This window comes from Ornithorhynchus anatinus, chromosome X1 (genome assembly GCF_004115215.2).
Source record: "Ornithorhynchus anatinus isolate Pmale09 chromosome X1, mOrnAna1.pri.v4, whole genome shotgun sequence".
NCBI lineage: Eukaryota > Metazoa > Chordata > Mammalia > Monotremata > Ornithorhynchidae > Ornithorhynchus > Ornithorhynchus anatinus.
Window position 1 is genome coordinate 97544176 of NC_041749.1, and position 23584 is coordinate 97567759.

Consider the following 23584-nt stretch of genomic DNA (forward strand, 5'->3'; position numbering starts at 1 on the left):
TCCCCTAAACCACATTGGCCTAGGTTTCAACTACATGGTGACACTAGTGACAGCTAGATTTCCAGTCTTGCTCATTCTGTATCTCTGACAAGGACAGATAGCTATTGGCTAGTGCTAAAAAGACCCAAAAAGGAAGCTTTCCAGCCCATTAACTCTTGGAAACCTGGCCCTTCTGTCCCTATTCCACTTACTCTCCCCTCTAACAAAATAACAGATTCTAGTAAATTTATTTTAGGTGTGGACACTGAGAGCAAATAGAAATTCAGTCAAGAAGTATACTAAGTGGCAATGAAAACTTGGCAGTGATATCACTGCCTCCTATTTTCATAATCACAACTGTAAGAGCAGAACAAGAGAAAAAAAGTGGTCTTAAAATGAAGTGTTAATATAATTTATGATAAACAGTTAAAGAGGGCTCCATGTCTTAACAGCAAAAGTGTCAACAGCCCATTAAAGCAATGGAACACCATCCTATTGGCTGATCTTCCCGATCTTTGCACAATTTGGTAAAGAATAATGTTCTACTCAGAGGGCATTTGGATTCAGATATAGTCACAGCCAAATAGAGAAAATAGCAGAGGAAGAAATGTTCATAGAAGTCTTATTTCTATGACAATAGCGAGCCATGACATTGACAGCATCAGCAAGTTAATGAAGACTGTTCAGGATGATGCCAACAACTTGGCATATTTTCGGTGTAGATTGCCATTACCCGGTCTAAAGGCATAATTGATGGTTGTTCAATAATATTAAGGTATATCACAGATTCAGAGAGCAAAGTAGAGAGAAACAGAAGGAGAGAGAGGGAAGCAAAGAAGCAGAGATGGATATGCTGATCCCCTAGTCTTCCATTGTTTTTCTTCATTTCAAACTCACATTCTATTCCCCTCCGTCCGTCATTTTCTGCAGTTATTCCAGGAGCTTCTTTCGTCCACTCCTAACTACTTCCACAGAGGTGGCAGTCATTTTGGCCTTCTATCTAAATATCCTTACTGGAAAAAAAAATTCCACATTTTATAGGCACTACATGACAACGTTGTACATTACATAAAAGATTATAAAAGTGGTTGAGTCACTTACTGATTGTCACTGCGCTACAGAAAGGGGGAAGCAGTGTTTTCTGTATTTTACTCATCAGAGAACTGAGGCAAAGGCAGATGAAGGTACTTGTTCAAGGCCACTCGGTCAGTGGCAAAGCCAGAACAGGAACCCTCATTTCCAAATCTTTGTATTTCTTTCCACAAGACCTCATTTTCTTTAAACCTCCCAGTGCTTTCTTGGAGGAGCTATGTTCTTATTCAAGGGAATCAGGTGCATGGTGAATGAAATTACGGTTGACTCCTATTATCCCGTATCTTGCTGAAGCTTCTGTCAGAGAACTCTTCCCACATTATTCAAATTGGCAATTTCTCTCAATTGTTCTTCCTAGTTGAAATTCTTAAGCCTCCTAATTGTCCACTACTCTGGAATATCCTATTTCTGACCACTGCTCGCACCTTTCCCCCTGCCTGGCATGTCCCCTTAACTTTATTAAAAGACATTCTTCCCCTGTTTCCCCCTTTACTTTCAAGTCCCCTGCCTCTGACCTCTAACTCAGCCTGAAATTCCCTTCTCCTTCACAGCTGACAGACCACAGTACTTCCCATCAAAGTTCTCCAACAAAAAATACTATCTCCCCTCGAAGCTTACTTCACAACACCTCAAGCACATCGGATCACACACATCCTTTAATCATCTTAGTGTACCACCTAAAGCAGTAGAATTTATTGAGAGCCTGCTCTGTGCATAACACTGTATGAAGCTCCTGAGAGACTACAGTAGAATGAGTAAACATGATAACTGCTCTCAAGGAACTTACAATCTAGCAGGGTAGACAGACACTAAAATAAAATTCAGATGGGGGGAAGAAGGAAACAGGGGAAGTGGAAGGGCTTAGTATAAAGAGGACAGAACTGGGATCTCCTCCTGACTCTGCTACTTGCCAGCTGTGTGACCTTGGGCAACTTGCTTAATCTATCTGTGCCTCAGTCAGTTTCCTCTTGAATAAAATGAGGATGAAATGCCTTTTCTCCTTCCCTCTTAGACTATGAGCTCCAGAGAGACTGTGTCTGCCCTGATTATCTTATATCTATATGCTGAGTACATAGTAAGTCCTTAAGAAACACTCTCTTTGTTATGAGAACATGTGTTCATATTCATTTTTAAATTTTCATTTGCATATTATGTATATATTTATCTATAAATTAAATTATTTCTTCAGCTGCTTCAACCTGATGTTTTGTACCGCTTCTAGCTTTACATTTGTTCATGCTATTAAACTCCTTGAGCTAGTTGTTTACACCTGCTGTCTCCAATTCCTCTCCTCCAATTATCTCCTTGGCCCCCTCCAATCTGGCTTCTGCTTCCTTCACTCCACAGAAACTTCCCTCTCAAGGGTCACCAATGATCTCTTTCTTGCCAAATCCAATGGCCTCTACTCCATCCTGATCCTCCTCTACCTCTCAGCTGCCTTCGTTACTGTCAACCATACCCTTCTCTGAAAATATCTAACCTTGGCTTCACTGACACGGCCCTCTCCTACTTTCTCTTTGGCCACTCATTCTCAGTCTCTTTCACGGGCTCTTCATCTGCCTCCCACCCCCTAAATGTGGGGGTCCCTCAAGGTTCAGTTCTGGGTCCGCTTCTATTCCCATCAACACCCATTCCCTTGGCAAACTCGTTTGCTTCCATGGCTTCATAACATCTCTATGTGGATGATTCCCAAATCTACATCTCCAGCCCTTATCTCTCTTTCCTTCTCTGCATCTTCGTATTTCCTCCTGCCTTCTGGACATCTCTACTTGGATTTCCCACTGACATGTGGCTTAGTGGAAAGAGCCCGGGCTTGGGAGTCAGAGGTCATGGGTTCTAATCCCGGCTCCGCCACTTATCAGCTCTGTGACCTTGGGCAAATCACTTCACTTCTCTGTGCCTCAGTTACCTCATCTGTAAAATGGGGATTAAGAATGTGAGTCCCATGTGGGACAACCTGATTATCTTGTATCTGCCCCAGCGCTTAGAACAGTGCTTGGCACATAGTAAGTGCTTAACATATACCATAATTATTATTATTATTATGTCCAAAACAGAACTCCTTAGCTTCTCACCCAAACCCTGCCCTCTCCCTGATTTTTATGTCACTGTAGACAGAACCACCATCCTTCCTCATAGACCCATAACCTTCCTTTTATGCTCAAGTCATCTCTCTCATTCAATCCAGATATTTAATCTGTCATTCAGTCCTATCAGTTCAACCTTCAAATAATGCTAAAATCTACCCTTTCTTCTCCATCCAAACGTCTACCAGGTTAACCCAAGCACTTATCCTATCCCGCCTTGATTAAAGCATCAGCCTTCATGCTGACCTCCCTGCCTCCCGTCTCTCCCCACTAGCATCCATGTTTCAATCTACTGCCTGGATCATTTTTCTACAAAACCATTCCGTCCATGTTCCCCCACTCCTCAAGAGTCTCCAGTGGTTGCCCATTCTCCTCTGTATCAAACAGAAATTCCTTTCCATTGGCTTTAAAGCACTCATCCACCTTGCTCCCTCCTACTTTATCACTGCTCGCCTACTACAACACAGCCTAATCCCAACCTACTCGCTGTACCTTGATCTCGTCTTTCTCACCCCCAACCCCTCGCCCATATCCTGCCCCTGGCCTGGAATGCCATCCCTCTTCATATCTGACAGATTATCACTCTCACCATCTTCAAAGCCTTATGGAAGGTACATCTCCTTCAGAAGGTCTTCCCTGACTACGCCCTCCTTTCCTCTTCTCCCACTCCCTTCTGTCACCCTTATACTTAGATTTATTCCCTTTATTCACCCTCCCTCAGCACCACAGCACTTATATACATATCTGTAATTCATTTAGTCCTATTAATGTCTGTCTTCCCCCCCTAAACTGTATGATCATGGGCAGGGAACATGCCTACCATATCTGTCATCTCTCACTCTCCCAAATGCTTAATACAGTGCTCTGCACACAGTAAGTGCTCAATAAATGCAATTGGTTGATTGATCCTCCATCTTTTACTATCTGTAAATAGTTTTTGTTGGTCTACTCCATTAGATCGTATGCCCCTTGAGGAGGAAGCATGCATCTGACTACTGTGGTAATAATAATAATGATGATGATGGTATTTGTTAAGCACTTACTCTGTGCCAGGCACTGTTCTGAGCACTGGGGTGGATACAAACAGATCTGGTTGGACACAGTCCCTGTCCTGCGTGGGGCTTCACAGTCTCAATCCACATTTTGCAGATGAGGTAACTGAGGCACAGAGAAGTGAAGTGACTTGCCCAAGGTCACATAGCAGACAGGTGATAACACCGGAACTAGAACCCATGACCTTCTGACTCTCAGGCCTGTACTCCATCCATTACGCCATGCCAAGCCCTCAGTATAATGCCTAGCATGCCAGAGTTGTTCAATAAATGCCAAGAGAAGCAGCGTGGCTTAGTGGAAAAAGCACAGGCTTGGAAGTCAGAGGTCACAGGTTCTAATCCCAGCTCTGCCACTTGTCAGCTGTGTGACTTTGGGCCAGTCACTTAACTTATCTGTGCCTCAGTTCCCTCATCTGTAAAATGGGGATTAAGACTGTGAGCCCCACATGGGACAACCTGATTACCTTATATGTACCTCAGCACTTAAAACAGTGCTTGGCACATAACAAGCATTTAACAATACCATCATTATCATTATTAATGATTGATTCAAATCCCTACTAACAAGTCATCTCCTCCAGTAAACGTTCACTTATTATTGTTATGTTATTGTGCTTATGTTCATAAGCACTCATATATATTTTATATTTTCATTTGTTTATTATGTATGTATTTATCTATACATTAAGATATTTCTTCAGCTGCTTCATGCTGATGTTGTTGTACTGCCTTGTCTTCCTGGTTCTTTCATTTCATCTACCACCTCAGCAGTCATCATATTTATCTAGTTATTAGTGATTCAGTTATTTACTTCATTTTTTTTGTCTCTTTTCCCTCTCAACTACTAAACATGACTTTTAGTTCTTTTGTATGCTCCCCAAGCACCTAATACAGAGGTCTGCACACAGTAGGGTTTCACTCAGTGTCAACGATGATGAATCTCACGTTGATATTTAAAGGACAATACTTCTAATCTACCTAAATATAACTGTCATCTTTTCGTTAAGGTGACCTGTTCAGAAAGTTGGAATTAAAAAAAATCTGATTATGTAGATGGAAAAAGAACATTATTTTTATCCACATAACCATGTTTCAGATAACAGAGGAAATTTATGTCTAATTTTTGTCTGTATACTTTGTGACTAAGTAGTGCTACATGTGCATTATAGAGTCCACTGCATTTCCAAGGTCCCTTTAATTGGCAGATGGAAGAAGTTCCATCTTACAAGTTTCAGAATGTCACTGGCTGTCTTCTTGCTTGACAAAGCAGTAGATGAATTCTGCTTAAACTGACAGTGGCTGCATAATAAGCAGCCAGATCTATCAAACTGTATTATTTTTAACCAATGTATATTCTCCTTCCACCCCACAGCCCACACAGTTAAACCTTTTCTTGTTTATTTCCTGGAAAGGATTCTATCTTTTTTCAGCAATAGGTCTTTTGACCCTTCCTATATCATCAGGTGCTATACATGCTCATACTCAATTGATCATCTAATTTGTTTGGATGCCTAATGTTTGGAAGGTTGTACAAATTTCAAGGTTATATTTCTCTTCCAATTTTACTAAAGATTTCTACCGTTTGGTTTAACTCACTTCCTAAAATCTGGGGAAAGTGTGATCACTGAAAAGCATCTTGAAGCTGACTTTTCCCTGCATAGGGTGGGGAACAGGCAAGACCCCAATGAGGTTGTCCTTTCCCCAAGCTTTTTTCAACATAGGGAACACTGAGGAGATCCATAGGATCTCAAAGATGTTACTATCGTTGCTATCTTCAAGAGGAAAGGTGAAATAGACTGCAATCAATGAAATTTATTGAGCACTTACAGTGTGCAGAGCATCCTAATAAGCCTTTGAGAGGGTACAATACTATAGAGTTGGTGGCCCGCAGACTGTTCTAATCCTGGCTCTGCCACTTATGTGCTGTGTGACCCTGGGTAAGTCACGTAACTTCTCTGTGCCTCAATTACCTCATTTGTAAAATGAGGATTAAGACAGTGAGCCCCAAATGGGACAGAGACTCTGTCCAACCTGATTACCTTGTATCTACCCCAGAGCTGAGAACGGTGCTTGGCACATACTAAGCACTTAACAAATACCATGATTATGATTATTATTAAGAATCCTGCCCTAACATCTCATTTCCCCACCCTATTTCTGCATCCCTATGAACCTAGGTCTGGACCTCCTAAGCACTTTGATAGTCACCCCACCTGCAGCCCCATAGTCAACCATTCAGATTTATTGAGCACTTACTGTGTGCAGAGCACTGTACTAAGCACTTGGGAGAGCACAGCACAGCTCTCCATTGTTGGCAAGGTCCTAGCCAGAGCCCTTGTAACCTGACTACTGAATAATATTGTTGACCGCACCCTCCTGAAATCACAAGGTTGTTTCATCCCATAGTAAGGCACAGCGATGTAATCTTTGCAATAACTGAGATATAGGAAAAAAACAGAAAGCAGCCCTGAAACCTTTATGTTAGTTTTCATACACCTTACGAAACATCTGATACCATCAGTAGATCCTGACTGAGGAAATTGCTTAATCAACTTAGCTGACCTGACAAGTTCATTAAGATTCTAAGATTGCCCATGATGGCATGGCTGGTCATGCCAGGGGGTGCCATATCCAGTGCATTCCTCATCACTTTTGGGATAACTTAGGGAGGTGTAGTAGCTAGGCCCAGCCCTCTTCAATTTATTCTTCCCAGCAATGCTGAAAGATAATAATAATAATAATGGCATTTATTAAGCGCTTACTATGTGCAAAGCACTGTTCTAAGCACTGGGGAGGATACAAGGTGATCAGGTTGTTCCACGTGGGGCTCACAGTCTTAATCCCCATTTTACAATTGAGGGAATTGAGGCACAGAGAAGTTAAGTGACTTGCCCAAAGTCATACAGCTGACAAGCAGTGGAGCTGGGATTTGAACCCATGACCTCTGACTCCCCAGCCCGCGCTCTTTCCAGTGAGCCACGCTGCTTTTCTGAAAGATGCAACAAGAGACCAGAATATACTTCCAATACATAGGGAAATGTTTCCCACTCAACAAATTTTCAACACCATTTAAAGCCATGGTGTCAATCACTCAAGAATTGTCATGTGCAGTTAACTGCATCCTAGAGGTCCACACCCAAGAAGACATGCAATTTTTTTTTCCCAGTGGTACTCCCTAAGCGCTTACTATGAGCCAGGCACTGTATCTACATTGGCAACACAGAGTTAAAAACCGTCACAGAATTCTGTTCCTTAGGTAGTATCCTGGCCATAATTGCAGTGATAGATAAGAAAATAGAAAATCAAATCAAGAAAACAGCATATCCTTTGGGGGACTGTTTAATAAAGTATGACAGTTGGATGGCATTAGACTCAAACCACATTGGAGGTCTACCAAGCTGGAGGCCTATCCGACCGTTTCTCCCACTATAAAACCTGGACTCCGTACAGGTCTCACATGTAACACCATAAACAGTTCTGTCGAAATCATGTAGTGTCCACTGTCTTGTGCCGCCTACTCGTCTCTGACACATCGCGACAACATGGACGTATCTCTCCCAGAATGGACAGGATCATAAATAACAAAGTACAGGAGTCAGTCGATCAGTGGTATTTATTGAGCACTTACTGTGAGCAGAGCATCCAATACAAGAGTTGGTAGACAAGTTCCCTACCCACAATGAACTAACAGTCTAGAGGAGCCAAAATTGGTCTCCTAGCATTGATAATAATAATAATAATAATGTTGGTATTTGTTAAGCGCTTACTATGTGCCGAGCACTGTTCTAAGCGCTGGGGTAGACACAGGGGAATCAGGACGTCCCACATGGGGCTCACAGTCTTAATCCCCATTTTACAGATGAGGTAACTGAGGCACAGAGAAGTTAAGTGACTTGCCCACAGTCACACAGCCGACAAGTGGCAGAGCTGGGATTCGAACTCATGAGCCCTGACTCCAAAGCCCATGCTCTTTCCACTGAGCCACGCTGCTTTGATGCTTATGTTCACTTTAACACAGCTCCACTGGACTGGTTGGGTATGTGGGGAGAATACATAACAGAAGTATATACAAACAGCTGCTAGATGGTGAACTAAAACTGGGAAACTGATTGCAAAGAATACAGAGAAAGCAATTCAAAAAATCAGTAAGCAAAGCCTCTGGCAATACTGCATCCCAGTTGAAAACTGGAAGTAGGAGTAATAGTGTTAAGCACCTGCTATGCACAAAACACTGTACTACATTCTGGAGGGAAAGTACGTGTGTGAAAAGTAGATGAAATTGATCAGGAAGCTGGGGATTAGTTAGGGAATGCCTCCTGTAGGAGGTAGCTTAGTATACTTTATGTGTGGGGTATATGGTGTGGTCCTCTCTGGGTTAGACCATGGAAAATCTCCAACATACTTGTGACAGCTTACTTCAGGAGGACAGGAAGGAGAGAGAGAAGTAGGTCTTTGGATGAAGGTGCTAACTGTTATACCTAGATTATTTGCAACATAATTAACTACTCTTTGGGTTCAAAAAAGATACTTCTAAACGTGAGGTTATTCATAGTCCCTGTTCCACATAGAGCTCACAGTCTAAATAAGAGGGAGAACAGGAATTGAATCCCCATTTTATATATGAGAAACTGAGTGTACAGAGAAGCCAAGTGTCTTGCCTAAGGTCACACAGCAGGCAGGTGGTGGAGCTGGGATTAGCACCCAGGACTTCTGGGTGGCCTGGGCTCTTTCCACAGGCCACATTGCTTCTCCCATTTTCCAGAATATATTTGAAGATCTGGGCTTAAGTTGCAGCAACAGAGATTTACTTAAAACATTAGGAAGAATTTTCTTAGAAGGAATATGATGGTAAAATGTGTATTCAAAGGAAGTTCTGAAATAGGATGGTATTGCTCCCATAGGCAGGCAGTGAGAGGGGCTATTAATTAAGCATGATTCCCAAGGCACTGAAGCCAATTTTGAATTTACTGTTTTCTCATTTATGCCCTAGCCTGGATTTACCAGGACCAAAGCATTGTCAGTGACAACAACAAACTTGAAAGAAGGTTGAAGACTTAATGAAATCTGCATCAAGGTAGGGTTGCAGCGGGGCAGGGAGAGTGGCAGGGAGAAGAAGAGCTGGGAACATTTCTACCAACTGTAATTTATTGTACACTCCCAAAAACTCAGTACAGTGCTCTGCACAGGGTAAGTGCTCAATGAATACAGTTGATTGATTGAAGGCTACTGTTACATTGATGTTTCATCTTCACGGCTTCTGATGCCTGCAAGTTTACTCTGAGGCCAAGAGCTTCTTAAGCTTGATTTATGCCATACATTTTTCTCACCAGAGATTCTGTGAAAGGGTTTAGAAAGGCTCCTTCTTAAAAAAACTACAGCATTAAACATTCATCTCGTTTAGTAAAAGAGGAACCATTCAAATTTCCACAACTTAGATATCCAAGAAAAACATTTATTTTATTTCTCAGCCACAGAATGCTTCTGCTTTCTGAATCAGGAGGAAGCAGCATTTACATGAAATGAATTGTGGTTGTTACAAACCCATAGTCACATTTTGTCCAAACTCGGTGCCTTCTATAATTCAGGTTTGCCATCTTGACAAATAGGTTGGTTGGCTTGAACATGAAGTGATGGTTGCTGAACAACATTTGTAAACAGTAAATGAGAAGGCATGAAGCTGAACTTCAGAATACACGCGCACAGTAGGAAAACAGGTGCATGGAACTGGAGGTCTTCATCCCACATAAAAATAAAGAGCACTTTTGATTCATCTTGCTTTGTGCAGCCAGCAGGGAAGATGGCGAGCAGGTGTGTGCCTCAAAGCAGAAACAATTTTCCCAAAGTGAGGACACTAAACTGGGTTTCCAGATCCATGTGGATGACCTTGTACTTAATATCAAAAAGAAGAAAGTCCAAGAAATAGCTGAAGAACCTGATAATACTCTAATTCTACTTCTGTCTAATAATATAAATCAGTGGTATTTATTTAGTACTTACTCTGTGCAGAGCACAGTACTAAGTGCTTGGGAAAGTACAGTATAAATGTGCTGGTAGAAGAGATCCCTGGTAGACCTTTTCCCATTTAAAGAAAGAAATGACCCCTTTTCTTTCATTCTTTTGTGATAGAGTCTAGTTATTTCATTAATGAAATATCAACAAAGGCTTGCCTGCCCACCTTCACGGATCTGTGATGGGGTGCAATTTGTAAAAGGGGTGTTCAGTTGCCTTTCAAAGTTGTCTGGGTAGGCTATCATTTCTATTAATCCTGAGGTGAGGGGTTTGAAAGATGATCCAACATGGCACCACCTCCCCCTGCCAGTCATATGATGCAATCTACTTGTCTGGATAGTGACTGTAAGTGCTCCCCAGTGTGCCGGCCCCAGAGGATTGATTTTTTGGTCGCTTTTTAAATAAAAAGAAAACAAACATGAGGCTTCCCACTTCATCTCCTCTGCCTACCCCATGGGGAGATGGACCTTGGACAACACATACCCACCCAGAAGCTAGGACACAGCTACTCAATTTCTGCTACTTTCCTGCTTTGAGGGGAAGGAAAATGATAATAATGAATAATTGTAGTATTTGTTAAGTGTGTACTATGTGGCATATACAGCGTGGCTTAGTGGAAAGAACATGGGCTTGGGAGTCAGAGGACGTGAGTTCTAATTCCAGCTCTGCCACTTGGCTGCTATGTGACCTTGGGCAAGCCACTTAACTTCTCTGGGCCTCAATTGCCTCATCTGTAAAATGAGGATTAAGACTGTGAGCCCCACGTGGGACAACCCGATTACCTTTTCTCTACCCCAGCTCTTAGAACAGTGCTTGGCACGTAGTAAGCACTTACACTTAGAACAGTGCTTGGCACATAGTAAGTGCTTAACAAATAGCATTATTATTATTACTAAACACTGGGGTAGATACAAGATAATCAGGTCCCACATGGGGCTCACAGTCTAAGTAGGAGGGAGAACAGATATTGAATCCCCATTTTGCAGATGAGGGAACTAAGGCACAGAGAAGTTAAATGATTTGCCCAAGGTCACACAGCAGACAAGTGGCGGACCTGGAATTTGAACCCAGATCCTCTGACTCCCAGGCCCATGCTCTTTCCGCTAGGACATGCTACTTCTCAAGAGTTGACGAGTGGAGACACTGCTCCCCTCGCCCCCACCACCAGTGCGACCTCTCTGTCCTCTGGTCCGGCGGTGGAAACCCCGTGCGCAGGCCCCTCCTCACCCACAGAGCTCCCACAGTCCTGAGGGCCCTGGCTGCGATGGCCCAGACTAGGGTTCCCCTCATTCCTCCCTCTGTCATGGGGATCGACCCAGGAAAATCATCCAGGGCAGCGGAGGCAAACACACTTTCCCGCTACCTTGACTCTGGTTGCCATTCCAGAACCTGGCAAATGAGCCAGGCAGTGGAGGAAAGTGCACGTGTGGTTGGCCTGAGTTCCTTCCTCCTGAGCTTCACAGAAAGTCCTGACTCCTTCTTCAGTGCAGCCCTCTGCTTAGAAGATCAGGTGTCCTACTAATTCAAACTATAAGATGGATTGATAAGCAGCCATTATAAAACACCTGTTTGCCACATCATCTAGAGGACAAAGGATTTCTCCTGAATATCATTTCATAGAGGAAAATCTGCCAACCTGTCGTGGAAGCCTTGCCAGTAGGTCTCCCACCACTAGAAATGAAGTAGAAGGGTGTCTTGGGTGCCGAGGTAGTGGAGGTATCAGAATGAATGAAGCAGTGAGAGGGCATTATAAAGTAGCAATAACTGTGATATGTTTTAAGCATTTACTCTGTGCCAAGTCAGTACTCTACTAAGCTAATCAGGTTGGACACAGTCCCTACCTGACATGGAGCTCACAGCCCAATTAGGAAGGAGAACAGGCATTGAATCACCATTTTACTGATGGAGAAACTGACGCCTAGAGAAGGTAAGTGGTTTGCCCAAGGTCACAGGGCAGGTGGCAGAGGAGGAGGAGTAGAATCCAGGTCCCCTGACTCTCAAGCCCATGTTCTTCCCAGTAGGTCAGGCTGCTGCTGAAGACCAGAACCTTCCTATAGCAGCTGTATTTCATCCCTAAAAAGTCAGGAAAATAAAGGCAAAGGGGCCTACTTATTTTCTTATTTATATTTTCATTACTTCTACCTCCTGTATTCAGTCTGTCTCTAAATCCTGCCAGTTTCTCCTCCACGATATTTCCTGTATCCATCCAAGAGGCATTCTCCTAACTAATTGCCATGTCCTCAGCCAGCTTTATTCCTTTACTCATTTACTTTGACTTTTACTCAGTGTATACTCTTACTCTTGGCCTAGTGCAACTTAGCAATTTGCCTTCCTTCCTCATTATATTGTAAGTTCCCTAAGGACAGGAGGAATATTGTATATTCTTAATTTTTTTCTTGTGTTTTTTGATGGTATTTGTTAAGTGCTTACTGTGTACCAGGCACTGTTCCAAGTGGCATAGATACAAGGTAATCAGGTTGGACACCGTCCTCATCCCACATGGGGCTCACAGTCTTAATCCCCATTTTACAGATGAGGGAACTGAGGCATAGAGAAGTGAAGTGACTTTCCCAAAGTCATACAGCAGACACATGACAGAGGCAGAATTAGAGCCCAGGTCCTTCTGACTCCAAGGCCCATGCTCTATCCACTAAGACATGCTGCTTCTCAATAGCCTTAATTGCCTCTCAGTAGCTGCCCTTCTAGTCAAACATGATGCTACTGATGGTGACAGCCTATCCATGCATGCAAATGTGACTGAAAACACTCATACATGACTGACACTTTCTTCCTCCCTATTTGCATGTGAAGATAGTTCTTTCCTTTGCTAATGCATTTGTCCCATACAAGCCCTGGCTCTGTTTTTGAGGTGGCTTCTTAGCACCCTCGTCTTTTCAAAGTCTTTTCCTAAGGAGAGCAATACATCAGAATGAGCAAGGGACTAGAAGTCAAATAGACTTTGCTTCAGATCCTAGATCTGACACTGGTTTGTGGTGTGACCTTGGACAAGTTACTTAACCTCTCTGTATTTCAGGTTCGTCATCTATTAAGTGGAGGTAAGATACCTTCTCTCCCTAATGCTTATACTGAGAGTCCCTCCCATGTGAGACAGGGATTGGATGTAATCAGATCAAGTTGAATCTACCCCAGTGCTGGGCATGTAGAATTTAATAATTAAAATCCTGTCCACCATTGTTCTATCTGCTGCCATGATTTCCCACTTGAAAATGACATCCCTTTTCATTCAAAATCATTAAAAGGTAAAGATCTCCTGATAATATCTGAGGGGGTTTTCTTTATAAAATCTTTGGAATTCAAGCATCTTATTAAGAGTGTGAATGGAATTATTCCTAGCAACTATCTGTGAGATTTAACCAAGGCAGGATGTTTTTATAGGAAATTATATGCATATATGAATCTTGGAAGTCCACACTGACTTGGAGAAAGAGCGGAAACTGGGAGTCAAGAGACCTGGGTTCTGTGTTCTCGCTTCATCACTTGCCTGAGTTCATTCAATTCATTCAACTGTATTTATTGAGCACTTACTGTGCGCAGACCACTGTACTGTGACCTTAGTCAGGTCACATAACTTCTGTGCCTCAGTTTCCTCATCTATGAAATGGGGATAAAGTGTCTGTTCCCCATTCTCCTTATTCATTCATTCAATCATATTTATTCAGTGCTTACTGTGTGCAGAGCACTGTATTAAGCACTTGGGAGGGTACAATATAACAACAGACACATTCTCTGTGCTCAACAAGCTCACAGTCTAGAGGGGCAGGAATTGAGACCCATATGATTATCCTGTATCTACCCCAGTGCTTGACACATAGTAAGTGCTTAAAAAGTACCATTATCATAATTATTACCAACAGCATCATCATACATATTTTATGAAGCATACTATTAGATTCGAGCACAGTACTAGACCCTACAGAAAATAATGATAATGGTATTTATTAAGCGCTTACTATGTGCCAGATACGGGGATGGATACAAGCAAATCGGGTTGGTCACAGTCCCCGTCCCCTGTGGGGCTCACAATCTCAATCCCTATTTTACAGATGAGGTGACTGAGGCACAGAGAAGTGAACTGACTTGCCCAAGGTCACACAGCAGACAAGTGGTGGAGCTGGGATTAGAACCCATGATCTTCTAACTCCCAGGCCCGTGCAGTATCCAAGAGGCCTTCCCTGACTAATCTTTCTTATCTCCACTCTATTCTCCCTTTCTTCAGCATCACCTATGTACTTAAGTTTGTATTCACTGAGCACTTTGATACTCACCTGTCCCTGTCCCTCACAACACTTATGCACATCTCCTTAGAGTCTGCTGCTTCTCCTTTCTGTAGTTTATTTTAATATCTGTCTGTCCAGCTAAATTGTAAGATCCTTGGGGGCAGGCATGTGTCTTCCTATTCTATTGTATCATACTCTCCCAAGCACTTAATACAGTGGTCTGTAAGCATTCAATAAATATCATTAGTTGATTGATCTGCACAGAAAAAGACAATCTTTACATGTACTCAATGTGGAATGTCTTATCAGTTCTGTGTAAGCCTCTTGCACGTTGCTTTATCTCTATGTCAGGTCATTTCTGTTTCTTCTGTGAGGGAGAAACATATTTATCTATTTGGGGGAAGTTTTTTGGGTTTTTTTCTAACCAAATTAGAAACTGTAACCTGAGTCAGTCTACCAAATGACATTTATTTCTATAGACACATACCTCCCTCATTAAAAATTTTATAGACAGTGTGTGTGGGCTACTTCATATTCAGATGTTGCATTTTTTTCCTCCCTGTCCTATCTGTGAGTTACGCATCTGTCTAATTGCTACATGGATTCTCTCAGCTCTTAGGAAGCAGAGAGTTCTGCTGAAGCTGCTCTTTTGGCATACTAAAATATCAATTTAATATTTTCTTGAAAAAGGAAACAAGCTTACAGCTTTCCACTGATAATGAGATTCATTTTTATAATGCAATTCCATCATCTGATAATTTCAACCTTGTATTTACTACTTTTCCAAGGGATATAAATACTACTGTGCCTAAAAATGCATCTGTATTCTACTATCCTCAATGGGCCACTAGAAAAGATAGACCATAGGCTTGGGAGTCCAAAGACCTGCATTCTAATTCCAGTTCAGTCACTTACCTGCTATGGAACCTTGGACAAGTCACCCACCTTCTCCGTGCTCAGTTTCCTCCTCTGTCAAATGGAGATACAATATCTGTTAATAATGTTAATAATAATGTTGGTATTTGTTAAGCGCTTACTATGTGCCGAGCACTGTTCTAAGCGCTGGGGTAGACACAGGGCATTCAGGTTGTCCCACGTGGGGCTCACAGTCTTAATCCCCATTTTACAGATGAGGTAACTGAGGCACCGAGAAGTTAAGTGACTTGCCCAAAGTCACACAGCTGACAAGTGGCCGAGCCAGAATTCGAACCCATGACCTCTGACTCCAAAGCCCGTGCTCTTTCCACTGAGCCACGCTGCTTCTCCCTCCTACTTACACTGTGAGCTCTGTGTGGGACAAGGATTATGTCCACCTTGATTATCTTGTATCTATTCCAGTGCTTAGTACAGTGCTCGGCACACAGTAAGCACTTAGCAAATGCCACAATTATTAAAAGGTAGTGAATTCTGCCTTTGCTCACTCTAAGTTGTAAATGGTCATCTTCCTAGAAATACAGAAAAAAATGGCTCTTCTCTTTAATTACAATGGTTCTTCCCTTGAACCTGCCTATTTTAGCTCCAAAAACATGATGTCATTTGGATGACCCTTTCACAAAACCAACTGAAACTTTTCTTTTCTTCAAACCTTGGCAGCAAGATCTTTGGGGTCTAGATTCTGGCAGCTATGCATTCTCTCTCTCCTTGTCTTGTCTTGTCTTAGGCTGTCGAGTCATTTCCAACCCATAGTGGCACCACGGACACATCTCTCCCAGAATGCCTCACTGTCCATCTGCAGTCGTTCTGGTAGTGTATCCATAGAGTTTTCGAGGTAAAAATACAGAAATGGTTTACCTTTGCTGCCTTCCACACAGTAAATTTGAGTCTCCATCCTTGACTCTTTCCCATGCCGCTGCTGCCCAGCACAGGTGAATTTTGACTTGTAGCAGATTGCCTTCCACTCGCTATCCACTGGCCAAGCTAGGAATGGAATGGATAGGCCCAGACTTGACTCTCCCTCCTGAAGCCAAGACTGGTAGAGTACTGGAAACTCTCCAGGTGCGACCCTGAGAGGAGTTGTCTCTCTCCTAAAGTGTACTTACTCATTTGAAGGGGCTGCTGATTTGCACATATTCTGTTGGAAGAGACCCCTGACTTCACATAGGATCACCCCTAAACCTTTCCACACAGATGGAAATCTATTAGTTTGTCCAGCCCTTCAAATTAGGGTTCTGCCACCTCCTTTGGAAACTGTTTCCAATATTGTATCCTCTTGGTTTATCCTTAGTGGACATAGAGGTCACCATACTCAATGTTAGATCTCTTCAGAGAATAGTAAGCCATTGTTATCATGGCATTTATCGAGCACTTACTATGTGCAGAGCACTGTTTTAAGAGCTTGATATAATACAAAATAATAGAAGTTTGGTTGAGAAGCAGCATGGCCTAGTGGATAGAGCACAGGCCTGGGAGTTGGAAGGACCTGGTTTCTAATCCCAGATCTGCAACTTGTCTGCTGTGTGACCTTTGACAAGTCACTTAACTTCTCTGTGCCTCAGTTACCTTATCTGTAACATGGGGATTGACTGTGAGCCCTGCTTTGGACATGGACTGTGTCCAAGCTGATTAACTTGTATCTACCCCAACGTTTAGTACAGTGGCTGAAACATATTAAGTATTTAACAAATACCATAAAAAAAGAGTTGGTAGACGTTCCCTGCTAACACTTTCTATAGGGTAAATCATCCCTATATTTATGAATTTCCTCATTCATAATTATCTTATTTTCCTTCCCATTTATCATTTTGGAGACTGTCTTCTGAAACTTCTCCAAGTGATTCAGTTGTACCAGACAGAATTTTGTGATTCCATTTATTTAATCCATATAGTTTTAACTGACTCTTGCTGGATGGTTGATTTCTCCTTTTCCGCAGCAATATGATAATGACATCCTCTAGCTGATGAGGCAGGTCAACCCAGGTAATCAGTTAGAGACCTAAATAGTTTTAATTATTTCAAGTATCGTTAGAGACCCCACATCAGTACAAACTTATTAGCGAGAAAAATGAGCAAAATTGTAAATAAAAAACTCTGGACATCAGAGAACACTGGGCACTTACGATTAAATACTAGAGATAGACATTGTCTTCATTGGGTAAAATTAATATGAGTCAATCAATAGTATTTATGAGCACTTACTGTGTGTAGAGAGTACAATAAAACAGAGTTGGTAGAAATGTTCCCTACTCATAATGAGCTTACCGTCAAGAGGGGACGGCATAAAAAAAAACCCTTCAGAATCCATATGTTCCTAACAATGTAAGCTCATTTTCAACACAAGGAATAGGGGATTTGCATCTGTGGGGTTTTGAATATTTTACCTAGGTCAGTTGACATTGTTTATGATGCCAGCTTTTTTTTTCTTCTGTGTCTGAGTGATTGTGGTTGTGGTTACTGATGCTTGTGGAAGTCTGTCTGATAGCTGCTTCCCAGGGATGTTGGTAATATACAAAAGCCCGGATCTAGTAAGAAAGCTAAACACTATGATGCTAGGTTTAACATAAGAGGAAGCCTGTAGAATCAGAAATTGTGGCTATTGGGTTATTTTAATAATAATGTTGGTATTTGTTAAGCACTTACTATGTGCCGAGCACTGTTCTAAGCACTGGGGTAGACACAGGGGAATCAGGTTGTCCCACGTGGGGCTCACAGTCTTAATCCCCATTTTACAGATGAGGTAACTGAGGCACCGAGAAGTTAAGTGACTTGCCCAAAGTCACACAACTGGCAAGTGGCCGAGCCGGAATTTGAACCCATGACCTCTGACTCCAAAGCCCGTGCTCTTTCCACTGAGCCACGCTGCTTCTCTATTCTGTTAATTCCAAAGGGCTCGTAACTGTGTCAGAGTAGAATTAAGTAGCTGCAGAAGCCCTCCTGGTAGATCCAAAGTCTTGTTGTGGACGATAGTGTAGTGCAAGCAAAGGCCTGATGGCATGTGAAAATGCCTACAAGGCAATCAGGAATACATACTTTCAGCCAGCTAGCCTTGGTGGGATCTGAGGCAGAACTCTTCGTAGACCGTTGGAAAACCATTTCCATTGCTCAGAACCTTCCCTACCTCTGGTAGATTGGGACCAAAACTTGGTTGATTTCCAGAAAATGTAAGTCAAAACCAAAATTTTCCACTCTAAAAATCTATTTTAAAATAGCGGTCCTGAGCAGAAACACCTAGTCACTACCCAACAAGACTAGTTTTATTCTTTCTCAGGACCAACTTCTTGTTCATATCCTCCCCAAGATTCCCATTCACTTTTTTCTCCATCAAGCAAGTTCCAGATTCTCTTCACACATTGTGGGCAAGGGAAAATGGATCAATAAAATTCACAAATAATCCCTCAAACTCATGGTAGCCAAAAAAGCCTAAACTTTTTATAACCCTAATCATTTTCCTCAAAGATGATCAAAGGTTGCAAAAATTAGTTTTACCTTTCTTTTCTCTATCCATTTCCTAGTGGAGGTGTTGGTGAATCATTTCATGTTCAAAAGATGGCAGCAGGAGGGAGGCAGAAAAGCAGAGGGCTAGGCACACTAGATGATTAGCCCAAGAATAATCAAGAATTGGCTCTCGTTGCCTCAAGCCTTTGATTTAATGTTTTTATAAGAGAAATTCCTCCCTCTCTGATTGAGTCGCCTGCTGTTATTTCCAAACATCTGCAGTTTAAAAATTTACTCCATTCTTTAATCCATTCTGCCATCCTTTTGACTAATGAAAGGACAGGAAATTGATTTTCAAATGTTCGTTATTCAAATATACTGCTCTTAATATATTTCATAATGCTTCATAGCCATGTGTTGACTATATACAATCATTCTATTCCGATTGATACTGATTTCTAAATCCCTTTAATGAATTAAGGCACCTGGTGCATTTAAACTCAGATTATCGTGGTTTGACTCTACATCAGTCATTATGGTAGCTGGGAAATGCAGAAGAATGAGAGTGTGGCAAGTAAAGGTGCAAATGAAATGTAAGTTATGCATCTGCGCTCATTCATTTCCCTCCCTCATGATTTAAAAAAGCAAATCATATAAAATAATATTTATGCAAACCATGATCCTTTCTTGACATCTTCTGCATAATCCTCTGGGCTGGGCCTGAAATTTGGATTGCAGAGACAGAAAATATGGTGCGTAACTTTGAATGCTCTCTGTGGCACCACTTTTGAAAATGATTTCATTATAGCACTCTAATTTGCTATATTTAGTGTTCAATTATGGCATACTTAGGAATCTATATGTTCTACAAACCCAAGTCAGCAGGCGGCTACTTAGATTCTTTTAATAGCATTGACCATTTGGTTGAACAACTCAGGTGTTTCCCTAAATACTTGTTTTTCCAAATGTTCCACATGACAGAATGGGCAGAAAATGTAACACAATAGAGGGATGTATTTCGATATATGGGGCCACTATAGACACAAAAGAGTTTGGGCTTATGCTGCTCTCAAAATCAAGCCTATTGTGGAGCCTCAGATCTGGCCTCTGCCATTTATCTGCTGTGTGGACCTGGGCAGGTCACTTTACTTCTTCCTTGCCTCAGTTCCCTCATCTATAAAATGGGAATGAAGACTGTGAGCCCCTGTGGGACAGGGACTCTGTCCAATCTGATTTGCTTGTATTCACCCCAGCGCTTAGTACAGTGCCAGGCACCTGGTAAGTGCTAAACCAATAGCACAATTATTATTATTATTATTTCGCTTCTCATCCACATCAACATCTGAAAGTTAAGAAACAGCTTTCCCACCTCCTCATCCGTAATCTGCGTCTACCAACTCTCTTTCATGATTAGAGCTACTACTTAGTTGAGAAGAAAACAAAGGAATTAATAAGTATGAGGATGTAGCTGAGATTGGTTTGGAACTCTACAAATGGAAGTATTTTACCATTTCAGGTGACTCAAGCAGGGACCGTGTCTACTGATTCTGTTGTATTGTACTCTCGCTTAGTACAGTAAGCACCTAGTAAGCACTCAATAAATCAAATTGATTGATTCATTGATTGACTCTGGTGAGAGATCTGGTGAGGTAAAAGGCGAATTCTCAGCATAGCTTCACACCACGTTTTCTCCCATACATTCCCTTTCTCTCTCCTTTCCCTCCTCCAGCATAAGAATGCCTATAAAAATTAAAGTTCTACCTTGTATAAACCCTAGTTATTTTCAGCCACACTTTCAACCCAGCTTCAGATCTCAGTCAGTAATATCAACTCCAATTCAGAGGAAATATACGAATATAGCTATCTGAACCACTTCAACCAAGTTCTAGGGAATGACAATTAGTCTGAAGAAGATTGAGTATTGTGTGTAGGCCTGTCATGCCTGACAAAATTTACACAAAACCAAATATCGGCATCAGTGACACTGAGTGGAATGAACTGATGTGAAGATGCACAGGAAAGTTGAAAATCAAATCATGAAGGAAGACTCAAAGACAGAGAAGTGTCATCAACTTAATAACAGTATTGTCATTTATTAAGCACTTATTGTGTGCCCATAAGCGTGTGCTAAACACCAGAACAAGATAATCAGTTTAAGCACTATCTTTGTCCCACAAAGGGCTCACAGACAAAAAGGGAAGATGTGCAGTTATTTTATCCACATTCTACATATGAGGAAATTATAGAATAGACATGCAGCATGACCTAGTGGAAAGAGCACAGACCTGAGAGTGGAGGATCTGGGTTCTAATCCCTGCTCCTCCACTTTTATGCTGGGTGACCTTGGGCAGGTCACTTAATTTCTCTGGGCCTCAGTTACCTCATCTGTAAAATGGGGGTTCAATGTTTGTTCTCCCTCCCCCTTCAATTGGGCACCCCATCTGGGACAGGGACTGTGTCTGACCTTATGATTTTGTATCTACCCCAGCACTTAGTATAGGACTTGCCACACTGTGAGCTCTTAAGACATATTTATTCATTAAATCATATTTATTGAACACTTACTGTGTTCAGAGCACTGTACTACTACTACTACTAATTTTGGTATTTGTTAAGCACTTACTATGTGCCAAGCACTGTTCTAAGCGCTGGGGAGGATACAAGATAATCAGGTTGTCCCACGTGGAGCTCACAGTCTTAATCCCCATTTTACAGATGAGGTAACTGAGGCACAGAGAAGTTAAGTGACTTGCCCAAAGTCACACAGCTGACAAGTGGCAGAGCAGGGATTAGAACCCATGACCTCTGACTCCCAAGTCTTTGCTCTTTCTATTGAGCCATGCTGCTTCTGGGAAGTAGAGTTCAGCAATAGAGACAATCCCTGCCCACAATGGGCTCACATTCTAGAAGAAATATTCATTCATTCATTCAAAAGTATTTATTGAGCACTTACTATGTGCAGAGCACTGTACTAAGCGCTTGGAATGTACAATTCAGCAACAGATAGAGACAATCCCTGCCCAATGATGGGCTCACACTCTAATCGGGGGAGACAGCAGAGCAAAACAGAACAAAACAAAAACAAGACATTAACACGATAAATAGAATCAAGGGGATGCACACCTCATTAACAAAATAAATAGGGTAATAAATAATATATACAAATGAGCACAGTGCTGAGGGAAGGGGAAGAGGGAAAAGCAGGGGGGTGGAGGGGGAACAGAGGGAAAAGGGGGACCTCAGTCTGGGAAGGCCTCTTGGAGGAGGTGAGCTCTCAGTAGAGCTTTGAAGAGGAGAAGAGAGTTTGGCAGACGTGAGGAGGGAGGGCATTCCAGGACAGTGGTAGGACGTGGGCCAGGGGTCGACGGCAGGATGGGCGTGAATGGGAGACAGTGAGGAAGTGAGTGGCAGAGGAGTGGAGTGTACGGGGTGGGCAGTAGAAAGAGAGAAGGGAAGTGAAGTAGGAGGGGGCAAGGTGATGGAGAGCTTTGAAGCCAAGAATGAGGAGTTTTTGTTGTGTGCAGAGGTTGATAGGCAACCCCTGGAGGTTTTTAAGCAGGGGAGTGACATGTCCAGAGCATTTCTGTAGGAAGATGATCCGGACAATGGAATGAAGAATAGACTGGAGTGGGGAGAGACAGGAAGAAGGGAGATCATTCATTCATTCAATAGTATTTATTGAGCGCTTACTATGTGCAGAGCACTGTACTAAGCGCTTGGGATGAACAAGTCGGCAACAGATAGAGACAGTCCCTGCCGTTTGACGGGCTTACAGTCTAATCGGGGGAGACGGACAGACAAGAACAATGGCACTAAACAGCGTCAAGGGGAAGAACATCTCGTAAAAACAATGGCAACTAAATAGAATCAAGGCGATGTACAATTCATTAACAAAATAAATAGGGTAACGAAAATATATACAGTTGAGCGGACGGGTACAGTGCTGTGGGGATGGGAAGGGAGAGGTGGAGGAGCAGAGGGAAAAGGGGAAAATGAGGCTTTAGCTGCGGAGAGGTAAAGGGGGGATGGCAGAGGGAGTAGAGGGGGAAGAGGAGCTCAGTCTGGGAAGGCCTCTTGGAGGAGGTGATTTTTAAGTAAGGTTTTGAAGAGGGAAAGAGAATCAGTTTGGCGGAGGTGAGGAGGGAGGGCGTTCCAGGACCGCGGGAGGACGTGACCCAGGGGTCGACGGCGGGATAGGCGAGACCGAGGGACGGCGAGGAGGTGGGCGGCAGAGGAGCGGAGCGTGCGGGGTGGGCGGTAGAAAGAGAGAAGGGAGGAGAGGTAGGAAGGGGCAAGGTGATGGAGAGCCTTGAAGCCTAGAGTGAGGAGTTTTTGTTTGGAGCGGAGGTCGATAGGCAACCACTGGAGTTGTTTAAGAAGGGGAGTGACATGCCCAGATCGTTTCTGCAGGAAGATGAGCTGGGCAGCGGAGTGAAGAATAGACCGGAGCGGGGCGAGAGAGGAGGAAGGGAGGTCAGAGAGAAGGCTGACACAGTAGTCTAGCCGGGATATAACGAGAGCCCGTAATAGTAAGGTAGCCGTTTGGGTGGAGAGGAAAGGGCGGATCTTGGCGATATTGTAGAGGTGAAACCGGCAGGTCTTGGTAACGGATAGGATGTGTGGGGTGAACGAGAGGGACGAGTCAAGGATGACACCGAGATTGCGGGCCTGCGGGACGGGAAGGATGGTCGTGCCATCCACGGTGATGGAGAAGTCTGGGAGCGGACCGGGCTTGGGAGGGAAGATGAGGAGCTCA

At 42.7% G+C, this 23584-nt stretch overlaps 1 non-coding gene across 1 annotated transcript; it reads right to left on the bottom strand.

Annotated features, from left to right (window-relative positions):
- Positions 1–16332: 16332 nt before the first annotated feature.
- LOC114806700 lies at positions 16333–16470 on the bottom strand. Its single transcript, XR_003754762.1, has one exon. It is a non-coding gene; the product is annotated as a small nucleolar RNA SNORA7 (small nucleolar RNA).
- Positions 16471–23584: the final 7114 nt, after the last annotated feature.